This window comes from Meleagris gallopavo, chromosome 1 (assembly GCF_000146605.3).
Source record: "Meleagris gallopavo isolate NT-WF06-2002-E0010 breed Aviagen turkey brand Nicholas breeding stock chromosome 1, Turkey_5.1, whole genome shotgun sequence".
Classification (NCBI taxonomy): domain Eukaryota; kingdom Metazoa; phylum Chordata; class Aves; order Galliformes; family Phasianidae; genus Meleagris; species Meleagris gallopavo.
Window position 1 is genome coordinate 62,848,402 of NC_015011.2, and position 20,347 is coordinate 62,868,748.

Sequence of the window (20,347 nt, forward strand, 5' to 3'; positions counted from 1 at the left end):
GGTCTCATCAGCACAGAGCAGAGTGACAGGATCGCTTCCTTCAACCTGCTGGCCACAGTTCTTTTAATACAGCCCAGGATAAGGTTGGCTTTGTGGGTTGTGAGGGCACATTGCTGGCTCATGCCCAGCTTGCCATTCACCAGTACCCCCAGGTCCTTTTCAGCACGGCTGTGCTCCATCCTTACATCCCCCAGCTTGTATTGACAGTGGGGGTTGCCATGACCCAGGTGCAGATCTTGCACTTGGATTTATTGAACCTCATGAGGTTCATCTGGGCTACTGCTCAAGCCTGCCTGGGTCTCTCTGGATGGCAGCCTGTCCCTCAGGTGTGTCAGCTGCACCACACAGCTTGGCATCATCTTCAAACTTGCTGAGGGTATGCTTGATTCCATTGTTGATGTCATTGATGATGATATATGATTTAGCTGACATTCTAAAGAAATACAAGCAAGTATTTGAGCACTCAGAAATGAGTTCACTGTGGTCTTCTCTCAAATACAGCTTTCGAACACACATTACAATAAATGAAAACCATACAATATAAAATTATAATATGTTTATTACAGTGGAGTATAGCATTTGGGAAATATATAAGATTTGCTATGCTATCCTATAAACTTGAGTAATACTGGATTTTTTCTCAAAATACTTAATAAAATAGGTCACATATATTTAAAAAAATAAAATAAAGGCTTTCAAAGGTACAGTTGTTTTCCTCAGGTAATAGAGGATTTAAAGCATTATCAAGATCTTGACCTGAAGAGTGAATTCATTGTGAACAATTCCACTCATGCTCTGTACCAGTTTGGTGGAATGGTTAGTCAATCACACAGCGGGGTGTCCCAAGAGTAACTATTTTTAAATCTCCCTAGATTTTTTTTCTTCATTAACTTCATTTCTTCTATCAATAATTTTTTTCTTTTCATAACCATGCTATTCACCACAGCCAAGGACTGGAATAGCTGAAACAAGTACTACGTAAAAAGATCTCATGTGTGTTCTTTGCTGTCAAATCTGACTGCTAAAAAAAATGAATTCCATTAAAAATCTGAAGGGTACTTTTTGTTATTTGTTTTCTGGGAGAGGGGATAGAGGTTTATTTTGCCACAGAGGTCTTGCCAGAAGTTAGTTGAAGCCTTGCTGATTGGCCCTATACTTTCTGAGGTAAAAACTGTCTTGTACATACTTCCATCTCTTCCTTACATTCAAGAGCTGTGAACTATTGAGGCTCAAGAGACATGGGCTGTAAATAAACTTGCAAATTAGCGAGACGTAATGAGAATGTAGTAGGTGCCAATCCTGACCTGACAGACCAGAAATCATGACTGAATTGCTAGAGCTTGCCTGTTGGGAACACATTCAAAATTTTAGGTTGAGCACATTTCTCTCAAAAGTGAGTGTTGTCAATAAGCAAATGTAGAAGGGTATGGTGTCTTATTTTAACACTACCTATCTGAATGTATCCAGCTGGGAAACAACAGCACAGTGTAAGAGTAAAGTAAAGCGATCCCTAAGTGCCAGAGCCCCTCCCAATATTCAACATCATTTTCAGGAGGGTGATAAAGTTAATTGGGAGTTTCCGTGAAGTTGTCTCCTAAGGTTTTTCCATTCTTTCCTGGATGATTAGAGTTTTCTGAAAGCACAGCAGATGGAACTTGGCATGTGGAGTACAGCGCAGTATAACCAAACACCTTTTGGTGTTGAATGCTACAGTTCCTTACAGGAGTCCTAGGTATAAAGAGGGGAAAAGATTGGAGGGATGCTGATAAAGCAAAGGACCAAGAGGGACTAGGAGAAACAATCAAACTTTCGCCAGCATTGCACAAAATTGGGAAGAGAAATAACAGATGGTAATTCCTTTGATGCAAGCTACCCATCTGCTAAAGCTTTGCCCATGATCTCCCGGAGATACTATATGGAAAAGCTTCAGAGACATCCTGTGAAAGGCAAATGTAAATGTGGGTTGTATAGAAAAAGACATAAGAGAGAGTAATTCTGCTCATGGAAGGGAACATAACAAGAAGGGGAGATATGTTTCCACTCAGCTCTTGATAAGTCCCAAAATAGGCTTGTCAAAAGCAGGAACGACTCAGCTATATAGGACAACAACTGCTTCCCAGTGTCCTACCTTGAATACAGATGAATGATAGCATTTTCTGACAAACCAACTGAAGCTCGTACAAAGATTATTTTGTATTTGTGGAGCCAGATCATGCTGTCCTGCAGACTGAGTCCTATCACTGATGGCGTCTCTGATCACATCTGTCTTCTCTGTCTGCTTTGATGAGCAAAGAGGCAGTATATCTTGATAGCATTTGGCTTTGATGCCTAATGATTACTGTTTATCACTTCTTTTAAGATGAAAAAGTTCATGAATCTTTCTGTATTGCAGGATGTCTGAAAACTCAGGCAGCTATTACCTTCTCATCTACGTATGTGAAATGAATGCAACAATCTCTGCAGAGAGAGCCTACAAACTTACCTGAAAGATACACAATATTTAGGAGCAATCTGTACAACCACAGGAAAATAAGTATGGGCAACTGATCACTCTCCTGCTTCTGCCTGACTTCCAGCTGGCACCAATCACTCAAAGACATAAGAAACATCCCTCAATGAGAATATAAACTACTATGGGGAATATAATGTAATGTCTCCAGGTGAAGGGAGAAGACCAAATACACCCACCTCTCCTCCTATGTTGTTTTTAAGAGAATTCCCTCCACTTAGTATTATGAGAAAATGGCAGCTTCTACATTTTAGGAGATGTGGCAATTTACTGATGTTAGTTGCAGAAGGGGAGGTTGATTTGCAAACTTGTCAGGGATTCTCTCTGCAAGGGATCTGTCAGAGTAGAAACATGTTTTGAAAATGAATTAGCAGGATGAGAGACTTGTTGTGAACAAGAAATTCCTTACAGAAATGGCCAGGGGAGGTGTATCTCTTGGCTGACCTCATATAAGCATATAAGTTGTTGTCCTTTGACTCTAGCCCATGGAAAGTTGAAAGAGATGCACACCCATGCTTATGTTTCACAGTTGTCCAGAGAAAAGGGCAAGCAAGATAGTTTTTTTCATTGTCTTTCACAACAAGCTGTTGAGACTCAGTACTGGGTAAATAAATAGCAAGATTTAAACAACTACTCACACACATTTACTTGTGGATTTGTTTATACATAATGATATTAAAGGAACATCATGACTTTGCCTTGATCAAAGGTTGAATGATTGAACATAATGAACCTGTAGAATAATGGAGACAACTGAATATGATGAGCCTTGGGACAGACCACAGATCAACAAGTGGACGGGAGAGCAATACCTCCAACTGCTGGGAAGGTGATATCGTCGTGGACAGATTTGGCTGGTGACCTCTGTCAACATCTGGCTATAAACCCTCCATCATTAGAGAGGAAAAGAGTCTTGGGAAGGATATAGCTCTGAAGATGTGCAATACTGCTTGGAATTGAGGTGGGATCAAGCTGAATGCTGCTGCCCAAAGCACATATACAAGGGTGAGACCTCACTGCCTGGTTGAAAAAGTGATCATCAGCACATCACAGAGAGTGGTAAGGATTAACTCACCCAGTGCAACCTTCAGGAATGGCAACCTGCCACTCTGATCCTTGTCAGCAAAGTCTTGGGATGAGATCAAAGGATGAAGTGGATCCTCCCTTCCTTGCTCAGGAAACGTGGCCAGAAGTATATAGGCGCTCCCACTCTCACAGGCAACAGAAGTGAGGAAGTGAGCTGTTTAGTAATATAGCTCAGTAGTCCTTTCCAACATGCAGCTTTCACTTTAGTCTGGGGCTTCAAGAACTCCAGATTCTACTGTCTCAATGGAGAGGACTGGATAAAAATATCAAGGAAGTAAGAGGAAACTTACTTAGGTGACTAAGCACTAAAAATGAAGTGAGAGGTATTATTACAGGCAGTCTGGCAGATGAAACTTGGTGTTGAAAAATTAGGCTATATACAGGAAAGCTGTTGGGAGCCTAAAGGGAAAAGAAACCTCACCATTAAGCAAAGTTCCTTTTAAACTATCTCTATTAATCAGCTGTGGTTGTAATGACTGAGAGTAATAAATGTAGGAAGAGGTCACATTGCCTGCTCTAGGACTCACTTTCTTTTTAACCAGTGATTCACTTGAAGAGAAAAGCAAAAACACATTTAATGTGGACAAAACTTGCTGGTGAGTCATTTCCTGACACCACTTGGTGCATGGCCCCACAAACTGCTGGGGTGCTGCAGAGACAGAGGAGCTGGGACCCTGCGGGCACACGCTGCTTCCCCAGTACCCTCACACCCAAACCTGATGCCTGCAATTCAGTATTAATTTAGTGTGGCTAAACTGCCTCCTCTGAGTGCAGCTAACCCATACACAACTAAACTGGCCATGGGAGTGTGAAGAATGGAAGGACAGCACAAACTTTAAAAAAGCCTTTGAAGATAAAGTCTCTGCAGTCACTTGTTTTGTTTTCTCCACATCACACAGAACTGATGCTTTCACTGAATGTGTTAATAATGAATGTTTTTTGAATTAGGAATGATATCTTAAATAAAGCAGTATTTCTCTAAGCAATATTTTGCACTGAATTTTGGATACCTGCTGATACACATGAATGAATACTGATTCACAAACCACATGACATCTCATCATCCAAATCACTAAAACAGCTCTGTACTGATATGCAGGGACACTGGGAATACAAAATACCTGTTGAGAGTGCTTATTCTTTCAGGTGGAGAAGGTGAGTTTCTGAGGATGTTACTATGATAAATTCCAGATGTTTCTGCACTTCCCACGACATCATTTGCAGGCATTTCTTAACAGGTGGAAGCAGCGAGGACAGCTCACACCTACTGAATTAATTATTTGTTGTAGGCATCAGTGCTTTACTCTCTTGTGTTGTTCTTCCTTGTGGGTTTACATGTCAGCTGTTTCCCGGCAACTTCATTTAGTTCCCTGAAAGACAAAAAGCTGCTTGTTTCATTTTTGAGCTACTTTGTTGTTTCCTAAATCCCTCTTTGACACTCTTTTTTTTGTCCTCTCTGCTCCGCTTTACACTCTGTTCTCCTCAGGCCTCTCTTGCTGTCATCCCAGCAGCAACACCAAGTTGTCCTAGTTAAGCTACATTTCTTCAGATAATTTATTTTCATATTTATGCCACACCAAGTAAAAGACGAGAAGTCTGTCTCCTGCAAACCTGTTAATAAAGTGAAATTTTGCAGCACTTCTATATATAAATCTAATGTAAACAATGCTGTCATCACATTATTATGTGTTCAGCTGCTATATGCTGGCAGAACACTGATAAAGTATGCACATGATAGATTCACATCATAAAAAAGCACCTATAAGAGAATTATATACCAATGAGAACAACTATTTTTCACTCAGTAAAATGAAAAGTGCCAAAATCAGCAAGGAGTCATTGTGAATGTGTTGATCGTAAGTCTAAGGTTATTCTATGGTCATAGCACTAAAGAAGGTCTCAGACAGACACCTCCTCCCCAAGACAGGAGTTGTTCTGCCATTCCTTACAGCTGTCCTGCACTTGAAGATTTCACTGATGGAGATTTCACTGTCAGGATGAACTGTGGAAGCTGAAGCCTCTGGCTTTGCCTTACAACTGGAGGAAAAGGTTTGCCCAACAGTATGGGAGGCAAAAAAAATTTGGAAAAAGAGGTATTTGTATTTTGTTTGGTTGGTTTCCTCAGCTTGGAAAAGAGATGGCTGAGGATGAGACAGAGGTCTAGAAATCCATAAATCACATGGAGAAAGTGGCGAGGAACTGATAAGTCATTATTTTTCTTGAGGCAAGAATTATGGGACACTAAATTAAATCAACAAGTAAGCAGGTCAAAGACAAATGAAAGAAAACAGTTTTACACGCAGTGTCTAGTTGCATTGCAGGATATAACATCCTCTTTTGTTTTGAAGGCCCAAAGTATAAGCAAACTACAAAAGCCATTAGGCAGATTCATGGATGAAAGGTCTGTTAAAAGCAGCTGGACATGATGATGTAGATACAATCTTCAGATCAGAAAGTCTTGCTGGAAACTGATACAAGGCTTAGATAAGGACAGGAAAATCACCATCATAAGCAAAACATTTCAGATAGGGAGATTAATGTAGTTCATTGCCTATTACTAGCAGACTAGAGCAATAAGAACTAAAAACAAACTAAAACCACCAAGCCTTACTCTCTTCAGCATCCCCCCGTCCCAAGCACACAGGGGAGCAGGCAATGGGGGCTGTGGTCAGTCCATAACTCATATCTGCTGCTCCTTCACGGTCACTCTCCTTCACCTGCTCCAATGTGGGATTCCCCTCACAGGATTCCATCCTTCCCAAACTGACTACACATGGACTGCCCACAGGCTGCCGTTCTCCCAGCGCAGCTCTAACATGTCTCCATACCACAGGGCCCATCCTTCAGGCTCTGCTCCAGCACAGGTCCCCACAGGCAGCAGCTCCCCCAGCCCTTCTGCCACACTGTGGTCTCCTCTCCATGGGCTGCTGTCCCCAGAGCACACCCAGCAGTGCTCACGTCTCAGCTCTGGCAGCAATAGGTACCTTTTGGAGCAGCTGGAGCTATCTCTGATCTGACATGGGGCAATGCTGGGCTGCTCACAGAGGCCACTCTGCAGGCCCTTGCTACCAAAACGTTGCCAGGCAAGCCCAATGACAAGGAATTTAAGAGACTTAAAACCAAAGTACTAACCTATGTATTCAAATGTAACTTACCGTCCAGCTCATGTCCCAGCTAATGCCGAAGATATTTTAGGATACCAATTGAAAGATCTGTTTTCCATTGTGATAAGGAATGGTAATTACGAGGACCATCTTGACAAATAGATACTGTAAGAAATTAGTATTACTAGAAGATAAATCTATTTCGTTAGCAAAAATTATATACTGTCGTACCTGAGTGCCTTCCCAGCAGATTAAGAGAAAATATGTTTCAAATAATGGATGCCTATGAAATACTTTAATATTAATTTGTCTTCATGAGACACCTAGGATTTATTATTTTAATCTAAAAATAATTTTTAATTATGCGGGCATATACCTGAGGTTATTTATAACCCCACTGAGCCTTGCAACTGCTGACAGTTGTTCTTCAAAGACAATCATTGTTTATCACTTTTGTTCCATATATTACTGAAACTTAAATCAAATTACTATGTGTGAAGGTCTGTTAACTCAGTTACAGAGGAAAGATTGGCTTCCATTCAGTGTCTGCAGTTCTTTAAATTCTTTCAGTGTCTTCAACCTAGAAGTAGGTGGTAGATATTTCATTTGAGTTTGTTTCAGTGTATTTCCATGGGAGCGGGGCTATTTATAGTCTTCTAGAGAGAATACTAATAGATTCCAGTAGCCTCTTCCCTAAGGATTCTCCTGCCCTCATAGGCCAATAGCCTCACTACTTGCATAGAACACTGCCTAAATAGAAAAAGCGTTGTCATATTTGAAAGACAGGCTGGGAAAGGGGGAAGATCTCCCCAAAGAGGTGTGGTTTTGTTGTTTGGAGCTTTTTTTCCAACTCTATTTCTCTATGTTTGATTGAATTATTATTAAACTTTACTTGCATCAGAAAAGCAGGGTGATCACGTCTCATTTTCCAACAGAAATTTCCATATAGGTCAGCCTTTTTGATCTTATAATATTTTGCAGCAGTGGAGAACAAACTCAGTCAAATGATCATCAAGATGAGGAAGCTAGAGCTAGATTACTGGAAGATTTTGTCCCCATTTTTTTCTCTTATTCAGCCTAAACTACTTTATTTTTAGATTACATCACTTTGCTTCCCTTCCATAAATACTCCCATCTTCTCACTTTGACAGCAAGACCATAATTAATTTACAGTAAAATATTTGAACTCAGAGCAGGCTCACAGAGCACGATTTGCAGATTTTAATAGTTCTTTGCCATCTGCAGTCTCCTCTTCCAATTATCATCTACTGTCGTATTTTCATACCAAAATGAATAAACTTTAATTCAACTGATAAAGCCCCAGGTGATCTGCAGAAGATACATGCTGAGCCCGAATTTTGATTTTCTCATATCATGTGCAAATGGCACTGTCTCTTCTTTGGCATTGTGTCCATCACATCCAACATGATGTCCAAGACACGTCAGCTGTTCCACCTAGAAAACAAGTACTGGATAATCCATACAATCACTGCACCTTCTGCACAGCTGGAGAAGACCCCAGGCTATGTCTCATTTGTCTGTTTATCAGCAGATGATAGGGCAAGGACCCTATTCACTGGGTCTTCAGAGGAATCTTTAAACACAAGTGTAACTCTTAAAGTCAGGTTGATCACAGAATTAAGAAAAAACATCAAGACCTGCACTAACTTCCTTTCTTCAGCTTTTTTCAGCATCCTACCCAGCCACTGTCACTTTTCTAGGTAGCCTTCTTCTGCTTTATTCTACCTGATTCTAGGTTCTGACTTCTTACTCTCTCATCAAAGAATTCCCTTAAAAAAAAAAATCCCTATCTTCTTTTACCAATGACTTTCCTTACAAACTTTTGTCCCCTACCACATCACACAATGCTTGTTGCAATCTTAGATAATTTAATAGGTTCTACAAATAGAAGACAAAATTATTCTGATTAGTTGAACCAACTCTTTTTAATTTACTTTTCAGGAAGTCTTAACAACAGAAAACCCTAACATTCTAGTTAAAAGAAATTCACTATATCCATTTATGGTTTTGCTGGTATATCTTTTTCATCAAGCACAATCAGCTTTGCAAATAACACATTTCTGATATCTTTGGTCCATTAGAATAGTATAGTTAACATGAAAGTTTCTGAATTCAGATGCATGACTTGAAACAGTTTGATTTTTTCAGTTCACACAGAGAAGTTCCTGCTAACTGGGTCAACTGGAGGACGGTGTTTAATTACAATTTAGAGTGGCCATGGCCATATGTTTCCTGAGGAGACTGTCTTCTAGAGTTATGAAGTTCAGAGGGAACTATCCTGCTTTCTAAATTCCTTTTAACCACAGTGGTAAGGAACCTAGGTGTGGCTGAATCCACTCCTAGTTCCAGACTCAGACAACTTTTTATGTCTAAAGAATTGTACGTGCACAATTACAGATATAATTTTACCAATCATTCAAGACTAGCTTGGATGGGATTCTGGGCAGCTTGATCTAGTGGTTGCCAACCCTGACCATGGCAGGAGCATTAGAACTAGATGATCTTTAAGGTTCCCTCCAACCTAAGCCATTCTGTGATTCAAAGCTTAGAAAGATTAGCAAGCTATTAGTCACTTACCAAGAATCATAGAATCACAGAATCACAGAATCATAGAATCGCAAGGTTGGAAACAACCTGCAAGATCATCTAGTTCAACCATCCTCCCATTGCCATTGCTTCCACAAGCCTCTAAACCATATCTCGCAGCTCCTCATCCAGACGCCTCTTGAACACTGCCAGGAATGGTGACTTCACCACCTCCCTGGGCAGGCCATTCCAGTGCCTGACCACTCTGTGAGGATCTGTCCTGACAGGGAATCTCTTGATGCCAAGTATAAAGAATCCCTGCAGCAAGTATAACCTTGAGAGTTGTCCCTACTTGAGGGGAGATCCTGTTGTGAAGCCCTCTGTCATATAGGAAAGCTCAATGGGCTCTTGGGCTGCTCACTGTTTATGGGGTAAATTGATTGATTCAATCATATCTTACTCTTCCAGATTTGGCTTGAGCTGGACATTGACCATCACATGTCTATTGTGTTGTCATGTTTCCTTCAAATCCATTGTGAACTGGATGCAGTCATCAAGACCTGTTACATCCATCAAGACTATCAGCAGTGATCATCACTTGACCAGAGTTATGGGGAAATAAAAGTTGGACTGGGAGCACACTGTTACAGCAGGCATTGTACTTTTAACAAGAACAATTAGTTGCACTTTTTTTTTTTTTTTGGACAATGAATAGTTAACTCATTTCTTGATATAAAAGCAAGTTTTGAAGAACTAAAATATCCCATAAAGAAAATCTTCAGTTTACAGAAACTGTCACTGAAATGAAATAATTGCCTGGTGAAATTCATGGAAGAATGTATTTAAGCTGAAGTCAAGCTCAGTATTTTTTCAAGTGATCCAAAATTTCTCATTCTGAAGCACATCTGTAATAACTTGCAACTGTGCTACACAACACAAATCACAGTGCAGAATGCAAGCCTCCATTTTTTCTTAACGGTTTGATTTCCCTGCCACAGTGTGTGCTGCAAAATTCAGTGTGTTCTTTATTTTAACACCATGCATGATGCTTTATATGGGTCACGGGACTCTCACAGCACTCTGAAAAATATGTCTGACCAGGAAACATCCAAGATATGATTCAAAATATTGGAAAAGGTGTATTTTTTAAATTAAGCCCTATTTTTTTTAAATGACAATCTTGAAGTTATTCACATGGTTATTAAACAATGAAATTATTTGCATTTGTTATAGAGCCAAGATCTGTTATCAGTCACAACAAATTCATTTTAAGTGGTGTTGCACCAGAATTTAGTCTGTCTTACTACACCCACTACAGCACACTATTCAGTTTCAAGAATGTTAGGCTGGTTTGTATTGTTGCAAATTTTTAATGTTTCTAAATCAAAATCCTGGGGAGAAAATATTTCCTATTTGCATTCCAATTTAGGCCAAAACTAATGCTGCTTTTTATCATTTTTTCTTGATTACTTTTCCATCCAGCTCTAGCTGTAAATTAACCCCAACTCTCTTGTTGAAGCCTGCCACGTGAGTTGGATTAGATGAGCATCGGCATTTCTGCCTGTAATTTGTACCAGAGGAACCACTAATGAAAAAAATTCCTTCAACCCTCTCTGAGATCACAGGTAGCTATATGTCTTCTTTTCACTAGAATATTTACAGGACATAGTTTTGTGATGGGGCTTTGTATTTCATACCATTGATAATTGGACTTGGTGACCTTGACGGCTTTTTCTACGGTAGATGATTCTCTTACAGGACTCCTGTGTTACAGTGCTGCTTGTCTCACTGCACTTTGCATCACTGTCGTTTCTACAGTAGCTCACAAAGTTATTTTCATAAACAACAATAGAGTGGTCCTCACCTTGGTTCAGCACCAAGGAATATGCAGTATTATTAAACAAACTTCAATATATTTACAGATAAATTAAAAGAAAACAAAAGATGACTAAAAATTGTATGAAGACCTGATGCATAATTAACATTAATTATTTTTCTTCAGAGAAGACTATTTAAAGTGAGATGTTTATACAGGAAAACAAGATTTTCTGAATACTTGTTTAACTCTATGATATACTGCTAAATGAAAACTTCTTTTGATGGTATTGTGTAGTTAAAAAGTCTTGGTGGCTGTACATGGAACTGGTGAAATTCATGGAAGAATATACTTAAGCTGAAGTCAAGCTCAGTATTTTTTCAAGTAATCCAAAATTTCTCGTTCTGAAGCACTACAATAAAGCATTCCTTGCAATGTCAGAGTACTCAAATACTTATAAGCATGTTGAGGAAGTACTTAGTGTGACAGTTCTGGAACTGCAAGTACCAAGAGGTTTTACAGTGTAGAATTTTCTTAATGCGTCAAATTTGACTTTCAAACAACAGAGCTGTGTGTGAAACCAGGACTCAGACAAACCATGCTGATGAGACCTCCTGTCAGGGCAGACCTCACAAGTTGTCATGGCTTGAAACAACTACACTATACTACATTCCTAAGAGGGAAGCTAGAATATGTTTATTGAGGTAATATGGATGCAATATCATGATTTAACAAAGCTTAAGTGTAAATAAGGCAGCAACTGAACAAGATTTGAGATGGCTGGCTACACTTGATTATTTACTGCATAGATGAAAGGGTAAACACACACATGTAGGAGACCCTCCCTGAGTCACAATTATCAGAGTGGACCCTCTTGCTTTCTAAATTCTTTGACCACGGAACCAAGGAGCCTAGGTGCAGCCAGATCCACCTAGTCCCAGACTTGGACTTATATATAAGGGATTAAATGTGCACAATCAATCTAAGGTGTGATGTTAGCGAAGTTAACAAAGTCTAAAACAAACTATTAGTTGTTTACTGAGGGTCTGTGTTGGCAAGATGTACAGGATCTCTGCTCAGGTGTAACCTCAAGAGGCATCCCTACTCAAGGGCTGTTGTGCAGCCACTGCCATGCAGGAGAGCTCAAAGGGCTTCTTGGGCTGCTTACTACTTATAAGGTACAATGATTGACTCATAGTTTGCTTATCAGGTACGTGCTCAATTGGTCCTCAGCTGTTGAAACAGGTGTCTGCTATTAGTTCCTTCAGCTTCCCCTAGCTGGAAACAGATTTGTGATCCTTATCAGTATATTTACTTGTTATCTTCCTGTGCACGGCCTTGTGTGCCAAATCACACAAGCCCACCACCCTGCATATGAGATACAAACCTGGCTCCAGCCACACACTCACCAGGAGAAATGCTCCTGCCCAGATGCCAGTCTCTGAAGAATTCAGCTCCAAGATACAACCTCACCCGTGCACTGAAAAACAAGAAGAGAAACTTATCCATGCGATTCTTTATCTGATGAGATCTAGACTGCCAAATCCATAGGCACGTAAGTTTTCACCCTTTACTGTAGGACTGCAGATATCTCAAACTATCCTCATACATCTCAACAGCACAACTCATGCTCCCACTTCCAACATAAGGCTGGGGTGCTGCTTGTCAAAGTGCACAGTGACAAGAGATGGGTGTATCCTAAAACATACTTCTTGCTTAGTGTTGCTTCCTGCTTTTGTTGTTGGATTGTTGACAAGTCAAGTCTTTATCACATTTAAACACCCCCTGCCCATCTTCTGTGTGAGTACTGCTGTCCTGAGTGGAGCAGAGAGGGCAGGACACCCTTGACATCTCCATATATTTCATGCACAGTATCACAGAGCTATAAATTAAGGTTTGCCGCATTGTATTTGCTTACAAGAATAAAGCAAGCCATGACTACAGTCATGGCCTGCTCCATTCTCAAAACAGTTCAAATGTGTAAGGCCCTGAGGTTTTCCCGCTCTGCGTGGTGCCTGTTTCACTGGGGGTAAGATCAAGCGAGTTAGACAAATCATTTTCCAAAAGTGTCTATCATAACATCATCCCTAAGATTATTTTTTATTATTATTTCAATTATAAAATCCTATTAAATTTATTCTAATTGTTATGTTATAATTTTATAAGACAGACTCCCCACACCATTACAAACTGGTAACAATGGCTTGCTTCATAGTGTCATACTTTGGGCCATCATATTCCCTGAACAATCCACTCAGAGAATAAATGTAATTGTTGATATTTACAGGCACTTCACTGGGAAAATAAGAGGAGGGAGCTTGCAACATAATGTATCTCTCAAGAAGGCTGTGGCAATCCCAGGCTGCTCATAGATCAGCCCTTTCACTCATTTCCCCTTTCAGGAGGAGCCAGTGTCAGCCCAGAGCATTGCTTGCTTTTGGCAGACATATTTTAGGAAGTGGTTTACTTCAGTAAACACAAATGAGCATGGTACAGACATACTCCTGGTAGCACATGTAGACGACTGTTGGGAGCCAAAGATGGGTCCTGGCTTGCTTCTCCACACAGATCTGCAGTGTATTGTTTCTATATGTATGCCCAGACCAGTGTTCTCCTAGGTGCCTCTGCACCAAGCATTGCTGTGCAAGGTGCACACACACCATGCTAGCCTTGCAGATAAGGATGGGTCATTCCCCAAATCACACTCCTGATCCTCATCAAAAGTGTGAAGCACTCAGCTCCTGCCTTTGAAAATCTTCCCCCCTAGAACTCATTCCCCACATAGTGTTCCTCCCTTCCACTCCTCTTAACACCCTTCAAGCTGAAGCCCAGGTGTATAACTCACAGTTGATGTTTTCATGCCTGCAATTGGCTTCCGATCTTGAGACCACTGACAGCTCACTGAGCTGTAGCCTTTGCACCTCTCCCTTCCCAAGGACATCAAGATAATTGACTTCAGTCAGAACACTTCCCATTCTGGCCACAGCTGAGTGAAGCAATCACTTACCGAGGTGATCATTAGTTGAGGTAATCTCGGAACACTCCCATTGGTGCAGTTCCAGTGCTCTCCAATCGGTGCCATCACCAAACTTCTCAGACCAGGCCACTGATCAAGGAGAAGGAATTCCACTCCTAGACTGGGCATGGCTGCCCCAACTCACTGCCCTCCCTGCAAAGATCAAAGCACAAATAGCAGCTTATCTTGAGATTGCAAAGTGGCCCAGGGGCTGCACCACCCCACTCTGTCAGTTTAAGGGCTGCAGAAGAAAATCCTAAATATCTTAGAGTCTGAAGAATTACAAGGTTACTTTGTTTTCAATCCTAATTTTTCATAGCGCAGGCTTCTCTGCTGGCAGGCAATTTCATGAAGATACGGTCCAATAAACCGACTTCAAACAGCGAATCGATCTCATGATTTAAAGTAAGAGCCCAAACTCCATGGGCAAGTCATAAAGCAAAAATTTCATTAGAAAGAGAGCTGCAATGAGCGTATCTAATAAAGGACATCCTAATAGTTTTACGTTCAAAGCAGCCTTTAATGATAAAAAAACTGAAATAATTGTTCATGAATTGTTTTATGCAGTTAACTTAGAAGAAAAAGAAGCTCCACCTTGATCCTGCATACAGCTGCCTGACCCAAAAACCAAGAAAGACTCATGGATCGGCAGTTGTTGAGCAAGATCTCTCACAGTATTTCTTTTCTTCCTTCTTGTCACAGAAAGGATAGTGAAGAAAATTGGACTGACAGATATTCCCCTACACTGGAAGAAAAAGTAGAGCAGAAGAAAATCTGTTCATTTTTACCTGTGGAATTTCACATTATCCCACATAAGGTCAAGTTTCTCTAGCAAACAAGTAGAAAATTCTAAAACTCTTTGTTATAAGATCACCAGGACAACTACCAAATGCCAGTTTCAAAGTATATATATCAAGCTAAGACCGAACTGAGGGATTTTGGTATTCCAGTGCATGCTAACCTGCACCACAAGAAATGACAAAACAGACCAAAATTTTATATGTCTCAAGTCAAGACATTTTCAGTAGGGAGGAGATGGAATGGAAAGGGATGACCATCTGAACCCTATCCCAGCCACAAAAATCCATTCCCCAGCAGCACTATTGCCCCAGGGAGGCAAAGGAGGAAATCACAGTCATCTACTGGAGAAAGAGACTGCGGCAGCACAACTAAAGGCCATTTGTGTTACAAGATATGGATACAGAGTCACCTGTGGGACTGGACAGCCTTGGGATGAAGATGTGTGGTGTCCTGCAAAATGAAGGCTATTTAAGAGGATGAAGCAATAAGGATCTGTTCTATCACCTTAACACAAAGTTAATCGCACCAATCAACAAATATCTTGCCTGGATACTGATGGTATATTTTCATAACTGTTTTAATAATTTAAAAAATGACATTACTCTTGTACATCTTTATTTACTTCAACTTAGTCTGTGTTGATTCTAACTCATATACACTCTTTGCTCTAATATGTTTTTTTGTGTGTGTGTGGTTTTTGGGGGTTTTTTATTTATTTATTTTATTATTTGGTATGGTAAAGCCCAGATGAGTATTAAATAGTCATTACTTTAAGTGGTTCTTCATTCTACAGCTACAGTGATAACATCTGCATGTTGGGTCGTACCTTGTCTTAGATGGAAAGAGGTTCTGTGGAGAAACCAGTGCTATGGAAGGAAACCTGCTGTGGTGCTGCATGTTCTTACCTTTCTTTGCCCACTACCTCACATAAAACCAAAAACTGCAGAAGTCAGAACTGTAGGTACACCTAGTCCTTGTCACTCCGCTGCTTTCTGGTCCCTTCCTTCCAGCTTTTTGAGCCAGAGCGTTCCTGGGGGACCGTGGGGCCAGGCATTGCAGGCCGCAGGAGTGCTTGGAGGGGAAGAGCACACAGTGTGCAGGGAGCAGCGTGGCTGTCTGCAAGGCTGAGAAGCGCAGCACAGTGGCTGTCCTTCTGTCCTTTAGCTCACATTCCTTCATCAAGCCGCAGTTTAATCCTACCCACCAGATCTCTGTGATTAGGGAAAAAAATCCACCAGCGCTGGAAAGCTGACAGTCACTTCTCTCATACCAATGTTATGTTTATTGTTAACACCAACCAAGACTTCCTTCCCTCCATGAACACGCACGAACTTCCTAAGCACGAGCATGAACACGATGCGAACATTTATTTTGTAGCACAGAAGTGAGATAGCACCAAATAGGGCTGTGATGAACAGAATGAATCTTTCAGTAACACTGAAAGCAACCTCCACACTGTCATCTAGTGGACTTAATTGTGATATCCAGAGCTTGGTTTAATATTACACTGTAATTTCCCTGGACACACAGCAACAAAAATACTTCATTTTTTCCTCTTTCGTGGTTTCTGCCTTTTCCCACCCAGTTCATTTGGGATTGCTCCTCTCTGAATCACCTTTTAAAGATAATCTCATTCCCTCCATTTTAATGCACAGCAATCCCTTTTTCCTTTGTCTTACTGTAATTTCCAAACCCCACTGCCAGCTATTGACTACAGAAACTCCTCTTTCTTCTCTTTTACTTCTTCACAGTAAGGTAGAAGTAACTTTCTTGTCCATGAAAGACAGAATAAATGCCCTTACGGGTTTTCTGTAAGTGATGCACACACTCAGTACCTCTCTTTTACCTCACACGACATCTCTGCGTCTCCAGCTCCACACTGTTTGCAGTCTTCTGCTCTGAGGAACTGCCCAATAAACTCAAGAGTTACACAGGTAAGGAATTTATGGCATACATTTATGCCAGTTATTTTTGCCTAAAACCCAATGAGTATGTAACTATAATAAACTTGGCAGAATACATGCCTGTGGTCAGGGTAACCCATAAAAACTGTGACACCAATTAAACAGGCAGATACACTTTAATATTTGTGGGTCACTCTTGGTCCATTTTTCAATTCTAGTATGTCCCATTTTTGAGCTCTGTCTTGCTGTGCTATATCCTACCAATATGATTTAGTCTAATTTAGTGAAAGTATTACCTCTATAAAATATCATAAGTAATAATGATAATGAATAGAGTTCTAAACATCCAATTCACCCTACTGTAAAAAAACTAAGATCATAGGCATTACTTACACCACATAACCAAAACAAAATTAAACCCTTCTGGTTTAGACATGGTAACAGTAAAAACATAAATGCTTTTCACACAGAGATTGCAGAACGCAGTAGGATACCACAGCAATATTAGGGTATTTAAGCCTATGTTAATGAGCTGGTAGAGGTTTCCTTGACACTAATTGCAAAAGGGGTGTGTGTGAGAGTGAGTGGAAGAGGGCTGGTGTAGCTAAGCCAGGAAGAGAAGGGGAAGAAGAGGGAAGGAGAGGCAGGAGAATCAGACCAAAAAAAAAATAAAAAAAAAGGGAGTAAGAAGTGTTGAACGCAGCCCTGGAAGAAAACCAAGGCATGGTATTTCTTTTAGATTCCTTGCTTGCTGGAAAAATGGACAGACAGCTGCGAAATAGAAACTGCCATCCCCTCTCACTGCTAGAGGGTTTCTCTTGAGCTACACAACACGGACTCTCAAGGGCGTGAAAACACCAGCTCAGAGCGTGAGAGCTACAGCTGATGTTACTGGGGGCTTTATGAGCTCTGTGTGTGAAACAAGTTTCACAGGCCTTGAACAGAAACAATCCCATGGAGGATTTTTCTTTCTGTGCTTCTGCTGTCTTTTCCCTCTGGGGGAAAAAAAACAACCTCTTTGCTATGGCTATAGATAAGTCCACGTTGATCACTGGTATCACAGCTTCTGGGCATCCTGGAAGCTACTGCATGCTGAGGATTGGAGGACACAGAGTACATGGTAACTCAATATCCTGGCCATGGGCAAGGAGTTGATTTTACATCTGCATGCACTACCCTTACAGCAAAGTTTAGTGCTCCCTTAGGGAGGAATTATTTTCCTCTTTAATCCTGTAATGAGTTAACTCTGGCTAGTAGCTGAAGGCACACAACTGCTTAGTCATTCCTCGTTTATCCATTTGCAGGATGGAGGAGGAAAGAGCAAAGAAGAGAATGAGAAAACTTGGTAAGATCACCTAATGTTTATAACCATAAGCAGAACAGACTTGCCTTGGGGAATTTAAATCATTTATTACAAATTAATATAAATACTTGAGTAGTGTAGGAAACAAATGAACAAAACAACAACAAATAAACTAATATATCCACACATAAGGGAAAAACTTTTCCTCCCTCATTCTCAGGGTCAACTTCACTCAGTCACCTCAGGCACCTCTCCTCCCTGCTTATTGCCACCACAGGCCACACTCAGTCCCTCCAGTGAAGCAGCCAGCAGAGCGGAGGGTGGGACCAGTTCCTCTCTGCTGATCCTTCCCTCCACCTTTTTCCTACGCTCCAGCATGGGACCTCAGTTGGCTGCAGATTCTTTGGCATCTATACAGGCTAGCCAAAGCTAATGAGTTCCTTTGTGATATTGTAACTGAAGACAGGAGAATCTAAAAAACTAAGTCAACAAACTTTGTTAATCCAGCTACCTCCGTTACTAGTGAAAATTTGTTATTCAAATTAATATAGAGAAGTTATCAAGTACCTGCAACAAACCAAAATGGAGCTCCACTCATCCTTCTGTTGGCTCTGGCACAATCAGCATCTCTCACTTAGATCCCTGGGAAAGAGCTGTATGGCAGAAGATGTCCCTTATCCAAGGAGATGGTCACCACAGTGCCAGGAGGATACCCTGTAATCAGAACTTGATTTGCTGCTGTGTCTCAGGCATACTGATACCTCACTTGCCACATCCACAGTTTTCCTGGCTTTGACACACCTTTCCTCTCATGGTTCTGCTCCCAGAACTTTTTGGTGGGCACCCCGCTAACCACAGCTGACCTTTGTTCTATAAATCACATGCTGGTTTCTCCCATGCAGTTAACTCAGTTCCTCTTTGGTTAGCTGGTATTACACAAGATTGTGATGGCTCAGAACCCCAGGACTCATTTCTGCATGAAACATGCACGAGGCCTTTCCTGACTCCTATGGCCCAAAGGCACATGTCTACCACCAGTTTGTCTACCACCAGATCTAGCATGGGTTCACCTGGAGGCCACAGCCCCTCTAGGGAATTACCTGCTCTTCCATGGGCAGCAGTTACCTCAGGAGTACCTGCACCGCCATGGAGCTCCTCCTCCTCCTCCTATCAGCATCCTTCCAGCTGTTTCTCATTCTCTTTTCTGTCTCTCTATACGGTGCTGTCTGTCACCCAAAGTCCCCCCAGCCTGGCTGAAGGGCTCAGCTATGCAGGGCACCTCCCAGCCTCCTCCCACAGGTGGGCTGCATGCTCCCCTCCCACTGCCAAAACTGTGCCACCCATATGCCATAAACCCTTATAGATCTGTTATCAGAAAAATATGCACATGTGCAAGCTGCTAGGTGGTTTCACACTCCAGTTTCCTTCTTGCACTCACTCTCATTAAACATTGCCTAGAGAACAGGAGGGACCTCTCAGTCTGATTAAAACCAAATACCCATTAAAAACATATCTGTTTGTTAATTTCAACCTTATTCATCAAGCATCGCTGATTCATCACTCACCACTGATCCATCAAAATTGTACAATCAAGCAGTAAAATCACAAATTTTCAATCCACGTAAGTGTTTTCTGCTTTTTTTGTATCTACATCAGAATGACCCATGAATGCTCATACTAACCACAAAAGAGGACTACAGAAAGAGAGCAGGCATTTCTACTGGAACATGGAATCCCAGGATTACCTCTGACCAGTCACAAGGAGGGAGCATCCATATATTGAGCCATTGTCAACTGTAACATACACATTTGGCCATTCCAAACACACGGACCAAAGCAGCAGGGGAGACTGTTGTCAAAACATTGCAGAAAAAGTCCCTATAGTTTCTTATTTCACTTGAAACAAAACATCCCAGAAGTACAGAGATACTTAAAGCCACCCACACTCATCCAGTACAGACAGCAGTGGGACTTCTCATCTTACTGTTTTTTTTCCCTGAGAGCCTTCCTTTATACATTATGGATGGAAACCTCACCTCAGTGCTAAATTAACACAAGCCAAAAGCACTGTGGAGCTAGGGTTCACAAATGAATCTAGTGCAAGTCTCCTTGGGATATCACGATTATTAAATATCTCCTTCATCTTGCTCATTATGCCAGGGTGAAGCTCTCCCTGTGTGTGTCTATGTAGAGACAATGGTGACTTAAACTGAATATCTATTCTTATGGCAGAATATAATGATGTTTTGCAACATTAATAT

General features: G+C 41.0%; 1 long non-coding RNA gene across 1 annotated transcript; it reads right to left on the reverse strand.

The window, feature by feature from the left end:
* Positions 1-228: 228 nt before the first annotated feature.
* On the reverse strand, positions 229-19,743 carry LOC104911957. Its single transcript, XR_794312.3, has 5 exons — positions 19,187-19,743; positions 18,654-18,800; positions 14,070-14,231; positions 12,472-12,542; positions 229-4,965 (listed from the first exon to the last, which is right to left on the reverse strand). It is a non-coding gene; the product is annotated as an uncharacterized LOC104911957 (long non-coding RNA).
* Between the last annotated feature and the right edge of the window lie 604 nt (positions 19,744-20,347).